At 31.3% G+C, this 16412-nt stretch overlaps 1 protein-coding gene across 1 annotated transcript in view; it reads left to right on the forward strand.

Moving 5' to 3' along the window:
- Nucleotides 1-5667: 5667 nt before the first annotated feature.
- The window catches only part of LOC142319087 (ubiquitin-conjugating enzyme E2Q-like protein 1), a 303230-nt gene continuing 292485 nt past the window's right edge, over nucleotides 5668-16412 (forward strand). The window contains exon 1 of the mRNA XM_075355972.1: nucleotides 5668-5713. The gene's annotated coding sequence lies outside the window, so the exon portion shown is untranslated. The remainder of the gene's footprint in view (nucleotides 5714-16412) is intronic.

Consider the following 16412-nt stretch of genomic DNA (forward strand, 5'->3'; position numbering starts at 1 on the left):
ACTTTATTCCCTACTCTGTACGTTTTACTCCTTTATATTCCCACCCAATTTCCTTTGGGAAGCACATACTCTATACACTCCTATAAATATATTCTCTTAATTTACATCCGTAAATTTAATTTATTTTATTAATTTATTCTTATTAAAAGTGATTTTCATGTACCGCCACTGTCAAAGTTCGGTAATATTATATAAACTATATCTACAAAATTTCCATTTATTTTACTTACTCAAATTCAAACACATTTAGAAGATAATTAGTTTCTTTTAATGCAATAAATGGAAATAAGATTATTATAATTCTACTAAAGATCGTTCTGAATTTATGTTTTAGTAAAATTAATGTTTATTAACCATTTAGCATCTTGGATTTTCAACCGATCAAGTCTCAGCATCTCCTCCACCTCGTTGTTTTCTTCTTTTCCATCAAGCATTAGGCATCATTGCCTGTTGTGTCATCCAGAACCTTGAACCGGACCTCCCATCGCATTCTTGGTCAGCCTACACTTCTTTTGTCTATAGGTAAATAGTTTTTGAACTTCATGGGAAATCTTCCTGTATCCACACGATCAACGTGATTTCCCCACAACGTTATCAATATTACGTTGTATGTTCAAACGACTGTACCCTACCACTGACCTTAAAAACCTCATTTCTCACTCTGGGGCTTCTGCCTATGTGCACTAATCAGAGCCGTGCCTGGTCAGCTCAAATGAAGGTCTGGATCTTAATTGAGTATGTTCTGGGCTTAAGTGTGTGAGAGACACTGGGATGGAGCGTCTCAATCCCGATACGGCGCGTCCTGTTTGGCTGATAGGGAATGTTCCTGCAGATATGCAGAACAGGTGTGAATAAGTTGAATGAATTTAGGCATTTACCAAATAAGCACCTGCAGATCAACTGAGACGAAGAGGAAATGGTCAACGGTCTCACCGGTGGATGAGGAAGAAATTCCTAATGGCGGAGAGGGTGAATGAGTCTAGGGGTAGGGTCTCCAAATTTAAACTAGAGCCTTTTTCAGGGGCTTGGAGTTAGGAGCGCTATCACTGGAATTACCCGCATCTGGGTTCACAACCTGATCGGGAAACTCAAAATACTTTCAATAATCCAAAGAGAAATAACCGGGCTGGAACTCCACCCCTCTTTTGTCCTCATCAAATCAAAGTGCAGCAACTTTTGCAGTCTTTCAAGTGTTCCGCTTTATGGCGGGTAGTAAAAGCTCGATTATGCTGCCAAACGTTAAATTGAATTTCTAAAATCTCTGACTGCTCAAAATTTTGAAACAGGTAATGTTAATTTGACGTTACAGCCATAAAAAATATTTAGTTCATTGAAATCGGTTCGATAGTTTTCAAGATGAATGGAAACGGTTCAAGAATATGTACTTCCTCGGTAAAATATTGTAACTCACCTATCGATAATATGATTAGAAAGAATTATTATTAAACATAATAAGTGGTTCAAAACATTCTTTTGTCGTGTAATTTAAAAGTAAATTAACTGTGAGATTTTTCAGGTTGGTAATAAAAGAAATTATTGTATTTGCAGAAGGCGAAATTATTTGCGAATACCCACCCAAATTGTCATCCTACTTCAAATTAAAAAAAAAATGAATAGTAATAATATAGTAAATAAAATGAACAAATTTCGTTTTAATAGAAACTTATTTCGTTCTGAATAAAATATGTGGTTAAACATGAAATATTTTTTAAAAATCACAAAAAAAAATCTTTGGAAAATTGACCTTGTCGATGATAGTACATAATAATCAATCAACGATCTCATTTTTTAATAACTTTTTTTTAATGTAAAAAAATTCTAGCTTGAGCTCTAGAATGTACTGTATTTACGGGTGTATATCCCACAGTTTTTTAACCCAAAATTGTTGAGGAAAAATAGGGTGCGGTTTATGTTCGAGGTATTAGGCCTACATGTTACTTTAAGAAAAATTATTAATAAAAAATATAAAATTTTGAAATGTACCTTGTGAAAACAATAACTGACTCCATTTTGCACTAACATGTAGCCCTACTCTTCATTTCCTCATTACCCTCCCATTATAGTCATCGCTTTAAAATGATACTTGCTATATTTCGTCATCTTCAGTACGGTCCATCTAGTTTGAAATGGAGATGAATTTCAAACGCTTGGTGACCTTTTCGTGTGGTAAAAATTTCCATGCAGCCACGATCCACTTCAAGGATTGAGTTAATGAAGCCTCCTGGTATCACAACCCTCCCTTCTGGTATCACAACCATGTCGCACTTCTCTTGCCGCAACCTCTCCTTCAGTTTTCCTGTCAAACGGTCTCGAAGAATGTCTATGAGCAGAATCGACCTGTGACGTAACAGTGCACCTGGATGCCGATGCCACTGTCTTCAACCGATCCATGTACAAGTCTTAGTCATCTACCCTTTCTCTCTTACCAATATTCCAGGGGGTAGCTTCTCCTTAGACGTGGTATTATGTTTAAAAATACATAAGGTGGCAGTTTGTATCCGACAGCAGTGATACCTAGCATTACGGTATACCGCTGTTTTTCTGCTCCTGAATTTCTCACGTGCACTCCTTTTTGCACTAGCATTGTTCACTGTTGTTTCACCTGGTATATCGAAGAATTCAGAAGTATCATCTGCATTTTTAATTGCCCCCCATGCTGTAGTTATGTGACTTTTGTAACTACAGAACATGTTTTTGAACCATAAACGGTTTCTTCTGGTAGGTGGTGGGATGTTGCTGTGCCATTTTAGTCCGCCACCGAATCACGAGCTCATTTCCTACCATAAAGCGTCTTGTTCAGCCATAACTGGCTTTAAATTTTCTAAGGAATTTCCATTCTATCTGATAATTGACGCGCTTCAAATTGTAACATTTCCATTGACACAGAAAAATCACATGCCTGTACTTTCTTAACATATTCCAGCAGAGTGGTTTCTACTTCCTGGTATTTCGCCTTCTTGCCGTGAAAATATTGTCGTCTTTGGAGATGTTTTTGCAAAAGCATCTTTCATTTCAATCCATCTTCGCACATTTTTCTCATCCACACTTCCTCCTAGCTGCTCGAATTCCATTTTATGCGCATAACGCACTACTTGAAAATTAAATTTATAACTCTAACTTGCTCTTACACGGCCCATGCTTCACTGTTTACTGCGTAAACCAGTAAACTAAAAAAGAGTATACACGTTACTGGTAGGAATGCTCTCTTCCCTATTTCCGATTGTTTCTTGCGGAAACTTTACGTTTTCTTTCTTTTCCTGTTTAGCCTCCGGGAATTACCGTTCAGGTATTACTTCAGAGGATGAATGAAGATGATATGTATGAGTGTAAATGAAGTGTAGTCTTGTACAGTCTCAGTTCGACCGTTACTGAGATGTGTGGTTAATTGAAACCCAACCACCAAAGAACACCTGTATCCACGATCTAGTATTCAAATCCGTATAAAAGCAACTGACTTTACTAGGACTTGAACGCTGGAACTCTCGACTTCCAAATCAGCTGATTTGGGAAGACGCGTTCACCACTAGACAACCGGTGGGTTGCGGTACCTTTACCTGGCAAGCAATTGAAGCTTTTCAATATTCATCCCTCTTTGCGGAGGGGTACCATTATGTGGGCAGCGTCGATGTTAGGAATTTGCATCTTTGTCAAGTTTCTCGTTACTACTGTCTCTCATTTGGTCTCTTGTCGAAATGGTGAAAAAATTATTTTTTTATAAAAATATCGTCTGAAAAACTGGGTGTGGCTTATTCACTCATGCGGTCTACATATGCGTAAAAACAGTAGATAATAGTAATTATAAGAAAAATGTCGCTAATGTTAAAGAAAAAAGTTAAAATAAATTACTTTAAATAATGCAGATGAGTTCTGACGAAGTTAAACTAAAGACATTAATTACAGGTAAAATAATTTATAGTCGTTTCGATAACTAATGTGGCGTACTTTTTCGGAATTTCACAGCCACTGCATTGAATATCGTAATTTCATCATAACCTCTGTTAATTGGTCGAGGTTAGCGAGCAAAGCGAGCGTAGGTTATGTTTGGTTAGATTATGTTGATTCTGTGTGCTGACGAATCGTACGTATATCAATATAACCATGCCAAACAAAATCTACGCTCGCTAACCTCTTCTAATTAACGTTAAATATACGATTACATGCAAACTATTAATAACATGATCTACGCTCGCTAAGTTCGTCTAATTAACAGAGGTTACATTGGTATAGTAAGAAGTTCAGTACAATGGCTGTGAAATTCCGAAAAAGTACCTAAAATGAAAAAGCATCTGACTTAATTCTAATTCTTAATGGATTTTTTTTTAGAAGGAATTCGGAGGCCTAGCTTTATCCGATGAGTTCTCTAAGTGTTAGGCATAACGTGCACCTGATGGGCAGGAAACTGAGTACACGTACTGATTCTCAGATCTATTTTCCCCTCATATCAAATTACAAAATTACACCCGATGATGCAGCGGCAGATGCTTACATCCTCAGTATGGATCTAGTAAGGTCTAACCTACATAATAATTTCTTGGTGGTATGTTTTATTAACAAACAAGCAATAACACGTCCATATGATAATGTACGTTTTTTTAAACTCCACGAAAATAGGTTCAGACGTTTGTTTCGTAAAGGAACAACATCGCTCGTCTTCTGAATTTTATAGTGTTTGGATTTATGTAAATTTTTCAGTTAGGTCTCTACTAGAAGTTTCAATATTATCTCGAACATCTCAGATTTAATTTCCGGTTAATTTCTGTCATTTTTTCGTGTCACGTGAATATGAAATTTTTATGTTGTTAAAAGTTTAAGATGAAATAAAATATTAGAGAAAATAGAACGATTTACTTAAATTAATATTGGATACGTAATTATTTGAAATCAGCAGTGAAAGTAAGATAAATTACGCGATGAAGAATTTGACAGTGAACGTAGTCGGTTAGCATTTTGATGTGGAGATCAGGGTATGGATATAATAAAGAAAATTAGAAGGATATAACAAAACAATAGGGTTAACGGAATAAGAATCATCACTGGAGTACTCCGGGAAAATACTGAATGGCTTCAATATCTTAGTGGAGAGAAGAAAGAAATGAATGATTAAAAAAAAGAAAACAGAAAAAAATATTTATTGTCAGTTCCGTAACAAAAAGGGAATTATAAGCGGTTCTTTCTTACACTGCACAACATCGCTGCATTCTTACGAAGATACGTTATGCATAATGCTTCAAACAGAATAGTACTTGAAAATTTCCGCTAAAATTTTTTTTTTGTACGTAATTTTTTTAAGAGTGATGGCTTCTTTTTTTAAATTCGGACTTCTAATTCATGTGTTATTATTTAAAAATGTATACTAAGCCGTAACATAAACTTCAAAACATTAAAAATATGAACAATGATACCTCTTTAATTACTATAAAAAGCAAAAGTCTTCAAGAAATAACGGGTTTTATAATTAACATTTTTTTTTTACATATTGTACTAATTTAAACCATCAGATGTAAGCTTTTGAAACAAAGAAACGATTTGACACATTATTATTCATGTATATTTGTTAAAATTACAAAAAATAAATAATAATTTTGTCGAGGGAAACTTTATTAAAAATAGGGAAATTTTATACTGAATAAAGCGCATGCGAACTGACGGTTCGAGTGTTAAGGTGTTGTCTTGTCAGTCAGTGGCTGTGTGGCTCCGTGTCGTCTTGCTGAACGTAAGTGCAGTTGTTTATGTTGAATTGTATATAATATTTTATGTAATTGTTGTTTATATTTTTATTAAATTATATCAGTACTTAGTGTTTATTTTAAATTAATTACACATTAAAATATATTTAGGTATAAATTGTTTATTTAAATAACACTCGAATATTAAATCGTATTACAGTTTATTACATTACATTCAATGAATTATGAAAGTAGAAACCCGGATAAAGCAGTCGTGTTTATTTGACCTGCATTATAAAAAGTAAATATACACATAATTTCTTATTATGATATTTTATTTTAATTCGGCTCTGTATTTGTAAAAATATTTATTGTTGACAATTATTAAAAGAAAAAAAAAACAAAAAAATTAATTTCGGTAACAGTATAACTTAATTTTTATAATCGCTATTTCCGATCGATAAGTCGGTATTTAAATACTTCCTTTCGATATTGATGCGTTGTTTAAATTATTAATTAGTTGTATAAAAGAAACTGTACTCATACAAATATAAAAAAATCTCAGATTTGAACATTAGTAGTATTTATTTTATTTCTTCAAACTTATATGATGTGCATTATTTATTCAAGCAATTGAAAAAATGTATAAATCACTTGTAGTGAAATGGTACCTGTACTTCAATAGGTATTATTTATTTACTGTTGTGTGTGTACCGCCAAAAATAAATAAAAGCTACGAAATGTAACAGTCAGGTAGGTTTATACTGTTTAATATTTGTAACAGGATTATAGTTTAATTCTGCATTTTCGTATTTTATCTTTGCCAATGACCTTGAAGTTTAAATACTAATCATAATTGCAAAAAATTGAGTGTAACCTTATTTATGTTTGCGTTAACACATTTCATTTTTTTATTAAGTTTTTTCTCAACAAACTTAAGAAAAGGTAAAGAAAATTACCTTCTTTTTAATACTCTGACGAAACTAGATCTTTATCCCATGAGAAACTAACAAAAAAAATTTGCAAAAATATACCTCTGTTTTCAGTTATCATGTACTATTTTATTAGAAATTTCTATTTTGATGAGTAAAATTATTAAAAAAATGATCTGTATTTTAGCTTAGTTATAAATTGTGAATATTTATGAAAATTAACAATTTTTCTGGATGAATTGTTGATATTTGTAAATAAAATTGTGATTAAATATTTCGCGCCAAAGCGGATGATGTAGATCTACTTCCATAAAAAGGAAAAAAATTAATAGCCGGTGTTTCACCTTAATGTTAGGCAGTTACCGACCTTTCCTCGCGGTACTGGTTATTTTAAAAGATTTTATTGTAAATACCATTTTATTCAGGTCATATTAATGATTTTTTATTGATTTGATTTATTTTACTGCAGGATTCATACATTATTTATTTATAGAGTTCCCATCGTATACGCAGTTAAAATTAGAAACAAAGTACAAAATAAAACTTAATATTATTCAGTAGAACCAGAAAGAAAATAAAAACATTAAATACATATTATACGGCTAAACAAAATAAAACAATTAAGGATACCGGTAACATATAACAAATAATTGTTTGTTAATATGTTATATTAACAAACAATAAATCTGTTTAAAAGTTGACAATTTCTTAATAATAATCGTAAACAGATCATTCTCGAAGGAATCAATGGATCTTTACTAAATTATTTTAGTTGTTACAAGCTGTCACGGCGAATGATAAATTAAACATAAATAACAATTTTATTGTTAAGGTAAATTTTACCTGTAAAACATGTAGGCGACTTGAATGCACCGAAGGCATACATTAAAAAAACTTATTTAAATTATCTTTTAATAAATCAGGTTATATAAGCACCATAATTATGGCTATAAAATGCTCTAATTTTTACATGACTGCCCAAAAATGATTTTAATGTATTTAGGGTGTATGTTTGTTTGCATGCTTGTTTATTTGTTTGTACTACCGTAGTAGCTCAACGGTTAAACCGATTTAGATGTGCCACCCCGCGTTGGATCATTATGTTACCGGGAGTGTCATAGGCTATATAAATATATGTTTAAATAAATTTAAACAATTTGAAAAAAATATTATGCTATATACAAATACTGAACGTTTACAAAATTTGTCATTCACACGCTCTTTAATTATCCGATATAAAAGAACAATGTTTTTTTTAGTGATGTTTTTTAATTTTTTCTTCCAATTTTTAACAATTTAAGCTGTTTAAATGATACCTTTTTACCTAAATGAACATTCTAGAATATTTCGGGGAAATTTTTGAAAATAATGAACCCTAATCGATATGGCTATTTTTTTTCTTTTTAGAGAATTGTTAGTTCAAAAACAACCAAATTGGATATGGATAATGAGAAAAGATTTTTACTATGTAGTTAATAGGAGAAAAAAAGATTTTTGCAGTGATCACACGGGCTTAAATGCAGAGTGTGGTAAAATTAGTTAAAAAAGGTTCTTTCTTTAATTTTTCATCAGTTTGTTGTATAAGTTAAAAGGAAAGTGATATATTTATGTAATATTTTACCATTAGTATTATTATATTTGTATTTCTAACCTATACGTTGCAATCTGTTCGACTAGTTAACAATAGAAACCCCCCTCCACAATGAGATGAGTATGATATGTATTATTATTATTAAAGTTTAATCTTATCGAAAAAGTTATAATGGGCCATGTGTAACTAATAACGCAATTCGTCGACTTGATATTCTTTGTTTATTGCCATCTTTACTGTTATTTGAAAAAAAATGTAAGTAGAAAAATTATTTTTTTGTTATTTAGTATTTACAGAAGTTTGCGGTTTTTTTTAGTGATATGAAGATAATTCGACTGTTTTCAGTTTTTGTATATACGTCATTATTGTTTACGATGACAATTCTATTTAGTTGTGATAAATCCCTGTATACTCGAAGAAGGTTTACTGGTAGTAATAGAGGCGAGTAATGCATTTTTTTTTTAATTCATGTGTATATTTAAATGTAATACATTTCAAACTGTTGTGGATTTAAAATTTAAATTAATTCATGTCTTTTATACTGCAGTATTTTAGTTGTAAAAATTGAATAGTAGTTGTAATATTGCATTAGTTGTGAATTAAATTTGAATATTTTAGAGGCGATAAAAAGTATGTTTTAAAATGTCATAATCATAAATACTGTACTCAATTATTAAAAAAATATTTAAATCTACATTTTCGCCTTATTAATCAAATTTATATTTGTTTAAAAGTAACATTAATGACCTTGTAAGTACATTCAAGAGGTACATTATTTATGATAGCCAAGTTATTTTCAAATCCGATTTGGTTTTTTAATACTTTTAGTTTAGAAACTTTTCAGTTAATTTCATCCATAGAATAGAATATACAATTTTAATTAGACATTTATTAATTTATTTCAGTTACTATATCGCATTTGTGTGTATATATGTCGTGTGTAGTTTTTATCCTCGATAAAGACATTACTTAATTTGGTATATTTAAAATTACAGAAATATTTGGTATACAACAGGTATTTCTGTACCTATTGTATACTTATTTGTATATTGTTGATGAAGTTTTCTTACATATCTCGTATTTTAAATATCTATTTATTGTTAATTTTTGAAATTAATAACTTGTTATTTTAATCGATGTATTCTAATAAATCAGTTAACCAGTTATTTAATACTATTACGTCTGAAAATGCAATAATAATAGTTTTTTTGCAACATGTATTTTGACCTTGATAATTAATGATAATTAAAGTTAATATTTATAATATTTAAATGAATTATTCTTGATTCTGTGATTCAGAATCGGTGGGATAAGACTGGCAAAGTGGGCGTAAAAAGTGATAGAAGACTGTAACAGTAATTTTGCGATTGACAATATAAATGTATAAAAAATAATTTTTATCGCAGTATTTATGATAATAATCCTTCGTAAATCGATAAATATTGTTTTACAGTTGTAATGTACATATATGAAGTTAATTCGAGGAGGGAGGGCTAATGGATATGAAGTTGGTGAATTTCTGTTATTTGTCTGTATTAAGCTTAAATTTCTGAACTAAAACTAAGAATTCTTCTTTGTTAACCACCATAATTTTAAAATATATTTTTTTATCATTATTCGAGTGGAAATAAAATATATGAAATAAATGAATGTGTAAAATAGACTAGGATACTTTCTCTCTGTATTTAAGTGTTGCCACACGGTCATATTTAAAGAGATGATCTCCATATCATCTCCAAAAATAGAGAAACCAAAAAAAAGAAGAAAAACATAGAAAGGACTATTCTCAAGATCTTCACATAACCTGCTTGAAGTATCAGCTACTCTCCCTTTCTTAATCGAAGATTGAATATCTTGTGACCTGTCTACTACACTAAATGTACGAATTATCCTCGGTTGTACAGCTTTTATTTATTATCTAAGAATTGGATGTACTTATTACTCATCGTAGGTTCCTATGTCCAGTTTCTAGTAGCTAGGTGTGTCGTTTTCACACGCTACAAAAATTGTCATTCATCTCATCCTCTGAGGCAATACCCAATGATGGTCCCGGAGGTTAAGTTTAAAAAAAAGAAAAAAAGCTGTGTCGAGAGAATTCCGGGACGATGTTACTGCTCTTTGTGGAGAAAGCCTCTCATAAATTGTATGTAATATTATTCCACATGTTTATTCATACCTTGTCTCTTAATCTGCCGTTTCTCCATATACTTTTGATATTCTGGAAAAAATAAACCCAGAACTGTTTATACAGAGTGAGCAACATAAAACCGAACCCGTAACGTAACCGCTGCAGAATCGGTAGGTTATGTTGCAATGAAATTTTATGAATGATACGGATAAATTAAATAAAAAAACATAAAACTTATTTAAATGTTGCGTTTATTTACCTTATTGTTACAAAAGATGTTCAAAATGACCATCCTGGGCATCGATGCACTTTTCTATTCGACTGATAATATTGAGAGTTGTCTGACGCAAAACTTTGTTGTCAATTGCATTGATTTCTCCTTGAATTTTCATCAATTTTGTTGGGATTAGAAGCATAAATTCTCTCCTTTAAGTAGCTCGAAAGGAAAAAAATTGCAAGTAGACAACTCTGGGGAACGTGGAGGCCACCGTCCTCTGCTGACAATTCGTTCGTTTGTGAAAACTGCATGAACGCGATTCAGTCAAACGTTTGATGTGTGACATGTTGATCCGTCTTGTTGGAAGAAGCTGTATTCTTTTTCATTATCGCTTAATTGCGCTTAGAATTATTCAAAAATGGCATCTTGTAGTCCAGGAGAATTACTGCCAATCCGGCAGTAATTCTCCTTTCAATTTTGGCAATGGCCTGTGGAGTCCATAGATAACGGAAGGTTACCTATTTCGTTTTGCATTTGAAACTGAACCTGTTGTACGCCATTTTTTAATTAAATCGTATATGCTACTCTTCGCTGGAATACAGGCATTCGGAAAGTTTTCTACGAATACTTGAAGTGATTCTTCAAACGATCCAGAACGAATATAGGCCTCAACTATAGCTATTCTCTCCCGGACTGGTAAGGCATTTTACACAAGCAACTACACTCACAATACTGCACTGCAACAAAACGTATACTGCATTGACACATAACCTCTTGACAAACGGCAGCAACAATCAGTAATAACATATACATCCACTAGTCGCGCTAGTTGTGTGAGAGTCTTTTATAAATAGTGTTGACTAGCGGTTTCATTGTGGGTTCGGTTTTCTGTTGCTCATTCTGTATAATCCATATACACAAAATTGTACCGGTATTTCACGTTAAAGTACCCTTCTCTCTATGTTTTTCATGATGTAGCCTTTTCAATTATCGGGATAAACGACCGAGCTGGGTGTAATGCGGTTCTTAATTTTACTCAGTAGTATATTTTCACCCGGTTAATAAAAAGTAAAAACAAAATTACATTACTTCAACAGTATTCCTCTTCCCCCTCCAAAACACGCTCTCTACTGCCTCCATATATTTACCGTATTTCCCTTGTGTTAGCGGAATACCAATCGGAAAGTTTGTGGGGTTGTGGGAATATTGCCACAACCTTGCTGCAATTTTGCCGCATATGTATTCCTATTTCAGAGGTGAGAATTCTTTAGTCGATTACTGCCTAACATGTTTAATAATATTATTACATAATAAACGATTAATTTCTCTTAATTAGTGTCATATAACACTAGAATCTTCTTTTTTTTACAAACTTGTAAGTCACCCATCATTGCGGGTCCTTGTATCTGATCTCCGTGGTCCTAATATCCTATTGTAATATCCCTCCCTATTCATTCCTAACGGCGCCAAGATTTTCCGAAAATAAATTGATTTGCAAATGTAGAAAATGTATTTTTTTTTGCGACATTCGACATCCCATGGCCGTTAGGATTTAAGAAGGTGTTGCTGTAGGGTTTTGTAGTTTTCTTTCTTTTGTTGTCTAAAGATCTTTGTACTACCTTCACAAGTGATTTCCATGCTGCTATTCCTTTTCGTTGAGTTTTCTTTCAAAATCAGCGGTGTTGAATCATTTTCTAATATCAGGTCCAGTAAATATACGTTCTCAAAGTTTGACTGCTAAATTGTGGGAAAAAGTTCCCTTAAATATTTGAAGCCTCTATCCATATTCTTCACAACGTTTTTTATCACTCATAACTTAATGTGAAGCGGTGAAAAAAAATCTCGGTTCAACAAAAAAGGGGAACGAAGTTATCCTGGTTCAAAAGAAGTTCTCTCTGCCCAGTCCTTTTCTTTTTGAAAAAAAGATGCTGCGTTGCTTGTTCCCTGTTCCCTTAAACATAAAAAACAACAACATTTTCTAAACTGTTTGTACTTATTTGTATTCAGAACGGCAATCATTTTATGATTTGTTTCTTTCGCCAAAAATGAATAAGCTACTCTGTATAAATGGGTTCTGGTTTCCGTTGGGGAGAAAAATTGCCTTAGGCTTTCTTCAATCATGATAAATTAATAAAAAGGCGATATGCTGTAGGTTATCAATTTCTGTCATCCATTCGATGACGCAGTACACATAAAATCCCTACATTTCTTTTTGAGAAGGTTATGTTTGTTACTTCTGCCAACCGGTCCAATTTTGCCATCTAGAACCGAGAAGTTGAGGCTACTGTTTTGATAGGCTCAAGTTACTCATCAAATCGTTTCGTTTTGTCGGATAAAATGGTGTTCATTTAGTGTCTAACGCCTATAACTGGGATCTGAAGTGTTCTTAGAAAAATCAACATTTTCATCAGTTCACTGTCTCTAAGCTTTGAAATGTTTACAACGAAGTTTGTATCACTAAGTCTTCTCCACGAGATACCGATCTAAGAATAGATGACACATTCGGATATTCAGTTTTATGTTTTTGTTATTTTGAATGTCCTTTTGTATCCGTAAAACAAAAGTAGCGATTTTTTTAAAATTATTTGTGGGCTTCTGTCATACCATACGAGCAGCAAATTGTAAAACGCGTCTGTTGCCTTTCATCAACTGAACTAGAGTTACATTACAGCTTACACAACAAACTTCAGGAATCCAGTTTCTGCATCGATTCCCAATTTTACAAGTAAAATAGGCTTTTTCATTTCTTTTATTGTAAATCTGTATTGTGATTTTAATACAAAACATCCAAAAATAAATTATACCTTATCTAGTAAATCTTTACAAGATTTGCAACGAAAATTTGTTTACTAGAGTTAACTGGAAGTCAACATTCCAGAACATTATCATTCAATTGCGATGTCATGAAAGTATTAAATTATGCTAAGGTGGCAATTAGTTATACAATAACGTAAAAATATGACTTGGACTTTGGTTGATGTTTAAATTACTTGTCAACTCTCTAGCTAATCGTTTATACAAGCACATATTTCTCATAGCACATAAAATTCTATGAGATAGTCAAACCAAGAATCTAGTGAGAGTACAGAGTATAATAATTTATAGTTTTTTCACAAGTATCTTTAATTTCAAAATTTTAATTTATCAGTATTATCCACTAGTGGATTAAAAGTTAAAATTGTAAATATTTTAATAAATTAAGTTAATTTTAATATAAAAAGTTGAATTGTATTAATCAAATCGAGTTTTAGTGACAAAAAAATTACGTATACCAGTTTTAAGATAATTGGTATATTGTGGAATGTCTGAAGTAGATTGTTGCGTCATGATTGCATTCCGTAGAAAAAAGAACCGATTATTAGTATTATGCAAGGTTTAAATACAACATAGCTTTTTTAAAAGTGTAATTGTTCCTTTTATTTTGTCCAAAGTTAAGAGTATAACATATACATTAATATATGGATAGTGCAATATTTTCATTTGATTTTCAAAAAATATTTTATTTCATTGAAATGCAGCAGTTATCTAATATTGTGGTATTCAGGTAATATTACAATAAAATTGTAATAAATTCTGAAACGTATAATAGATTATTTGAGGTTTGTTCTTCTTTTTCCTCGATCCGAAAGTTGGTCGGCAGCGATTCTTCTCCGTTCTTCCTATATCTCATTTCTTCATATGACATGCTCTTTAATGTGCGTCAATTGTATCCTTGGTCTACCTCTTTCTCCTATTGCTTCCCTCTAGTATATTTGCAGAGAATTATTTTGTCTCTTTGAATTACCAGTAATAAACTTGGTCTCTCGCTTTTTTTATTGCTATAAAAAGTTTTCTTTCTCTATCGTTTTAAACACCTCCTCTTTCGTCATTATAATGGATCACGGGACTTTTTTTCTATTCTCTTCTCGTACCGCATTTCAAACGGTTCCAATTTTCTTTTTTTGAAAATGTCCAAATTTCTGAACTGTGTATTGTCACTGTTCGCTTGTATGATTTTATAAATCTCTTTTCAGTTTCTCTTATTAAATTATTACATATAATTTAATTAATTTTTTGTTGTTGAATATTACCTTCTCACGGGAAATTCTATTTTTGTATTAAACGTTTTTAATTAAAAGTAATATTCTTAGAACTGGTGAACGAATAAATTTGTTTCAGAAGTGCTTTTCTGATTTTGATAAGCATAGACCATAGCTTGCGTTCACATAACTTTATCTCTTTTTTGAACTAATTTTCTTGTTTATTTTTCTGCAGTGTTTTATTACAATATCTTTCCAAGAGGATTTCCCTCTTCTACTTTAAATAGAACAAATTTCCGTAGCGTTACAGTACTTTCATATCACTCTTAACTACTGGTAAAATAAACTCTACCGTTCCCTACACTTCGCACCTCTGGCCTCTAAATATCAAAACAGCCGACAGCATTTTAATTCTTTTCTGTCTGATCATTGTCTACGCAGGGATATTTTTGATAAATTATATTACATTTGTGAGTTCAACTACCAGATTTTCCTTAACTAGATATACTGACGCGTAATTTAGTATACAGTAAGTTTTGTGAATTAGTATATACGATAATTGCAACTTTTGTTTAGATAAATATTTATTGTTGCCATCGAGATTTGCATGCTGTAGTGCAGAGGGACAATTCAATTGAAGATAATATTAATAAATTTAAATGCCGATTATTGTAATTTAGGATATCCCAAGACCTACAGATTACAGTTTAGCTTTGAATAATCGATAATTAATTAACAAAATTTCAAATTATTAAAAAAATAATAATATATAATTATTATTTCACGTTTCTATTTTACACTTTTCTCGATTTTATTTCTTCGTTACTTAAAACGAGAGAACCGTTCTATGCTAAACGCCAAAGTTATTACTGTTTTTAAGGTACAATCTCTACTATTTGAAAAATTTAAAACCTCTTGTTTTTTCTCTTTTTTCTTAAAAATGGTTTGTTTTAATTTTATAGAAATTTAATGTTTTCATTTTTTTTGTAGAATACTGAAATTTTTGCATTAAACAAGTGGTTACAGAATTTCTTTTTCAATTTACTGTGCTTTATATAATAGGTTGCCATTTTAATATTAATCGATGAAACTTAATATTACATAATTTCCAGATTTTACTATCGTAATTTTTTTTTAGAGTACACACACACACACACACACACACATATATATATATATATATATATATATATATACTTAAAAAGATTGCGGAATAGTCCGTTAAATCTTCTTTAGATTGAACATTTTTAAGCGAGTTCAATTATGAACATTTTGATTTTTTCTGTTTATTTAGGTAAAGAAAAAATCAATTATCAGTAATAATCTTTAGTTTATTATCAGTAATTTGTTATTATGGTTTTTTAGTGATTTTTAAACGAGATTTTCCTTTTTATTCCTACATAGTTTACAGATCAAGGTTAGGCTTTCTACTGCTACTGTAAAACCTTATAATACCCAAGGTGGAGCACACACCCCTTTTTATTCATTTAACTCTTCACAAAAGTTTATTGTCCATCTAAAGTATGAGCTACACTCTCTATCATTTCACTAATTCACAGAAAAACATGTTAGTCTATTTTCGATGACTAAATAAATCTTTTAGGTCCTGTTTCTTTCGCCGTTACTCATCTTGTTCTAACTTTATACTTGAAGGTTCTTTAATAGAATTTTTTCTAACCTTCTTCATTTTTATAAGAATGAACTTTTAAATGAAAAATCAATTTGTTTTCCCCTTTCATATAACATTTTTTACAACATAATAAATTGTTCAATTTGAACAATTTCGTTTGACATTTTGAGTTTGGTTTTATATTTAATTAAGTTTTTGAGTGGTTGAATGCAATTAGAAAAAATTTCTC

Source organism: Lycorma delicatula, chromosome 2 (assembly GCF_047948215.1).
Source record: "Lycorma delicatula isolate Av1 chromosome 2, ASM4794821v1, whole genome shotgun sequence".
Lineage (NCBI taxonomy): Eukaryota > Metazoa > Arthropoda > Insecta > Hemiptera > Fulgoridae > Lycorma > Lycorma delicatula.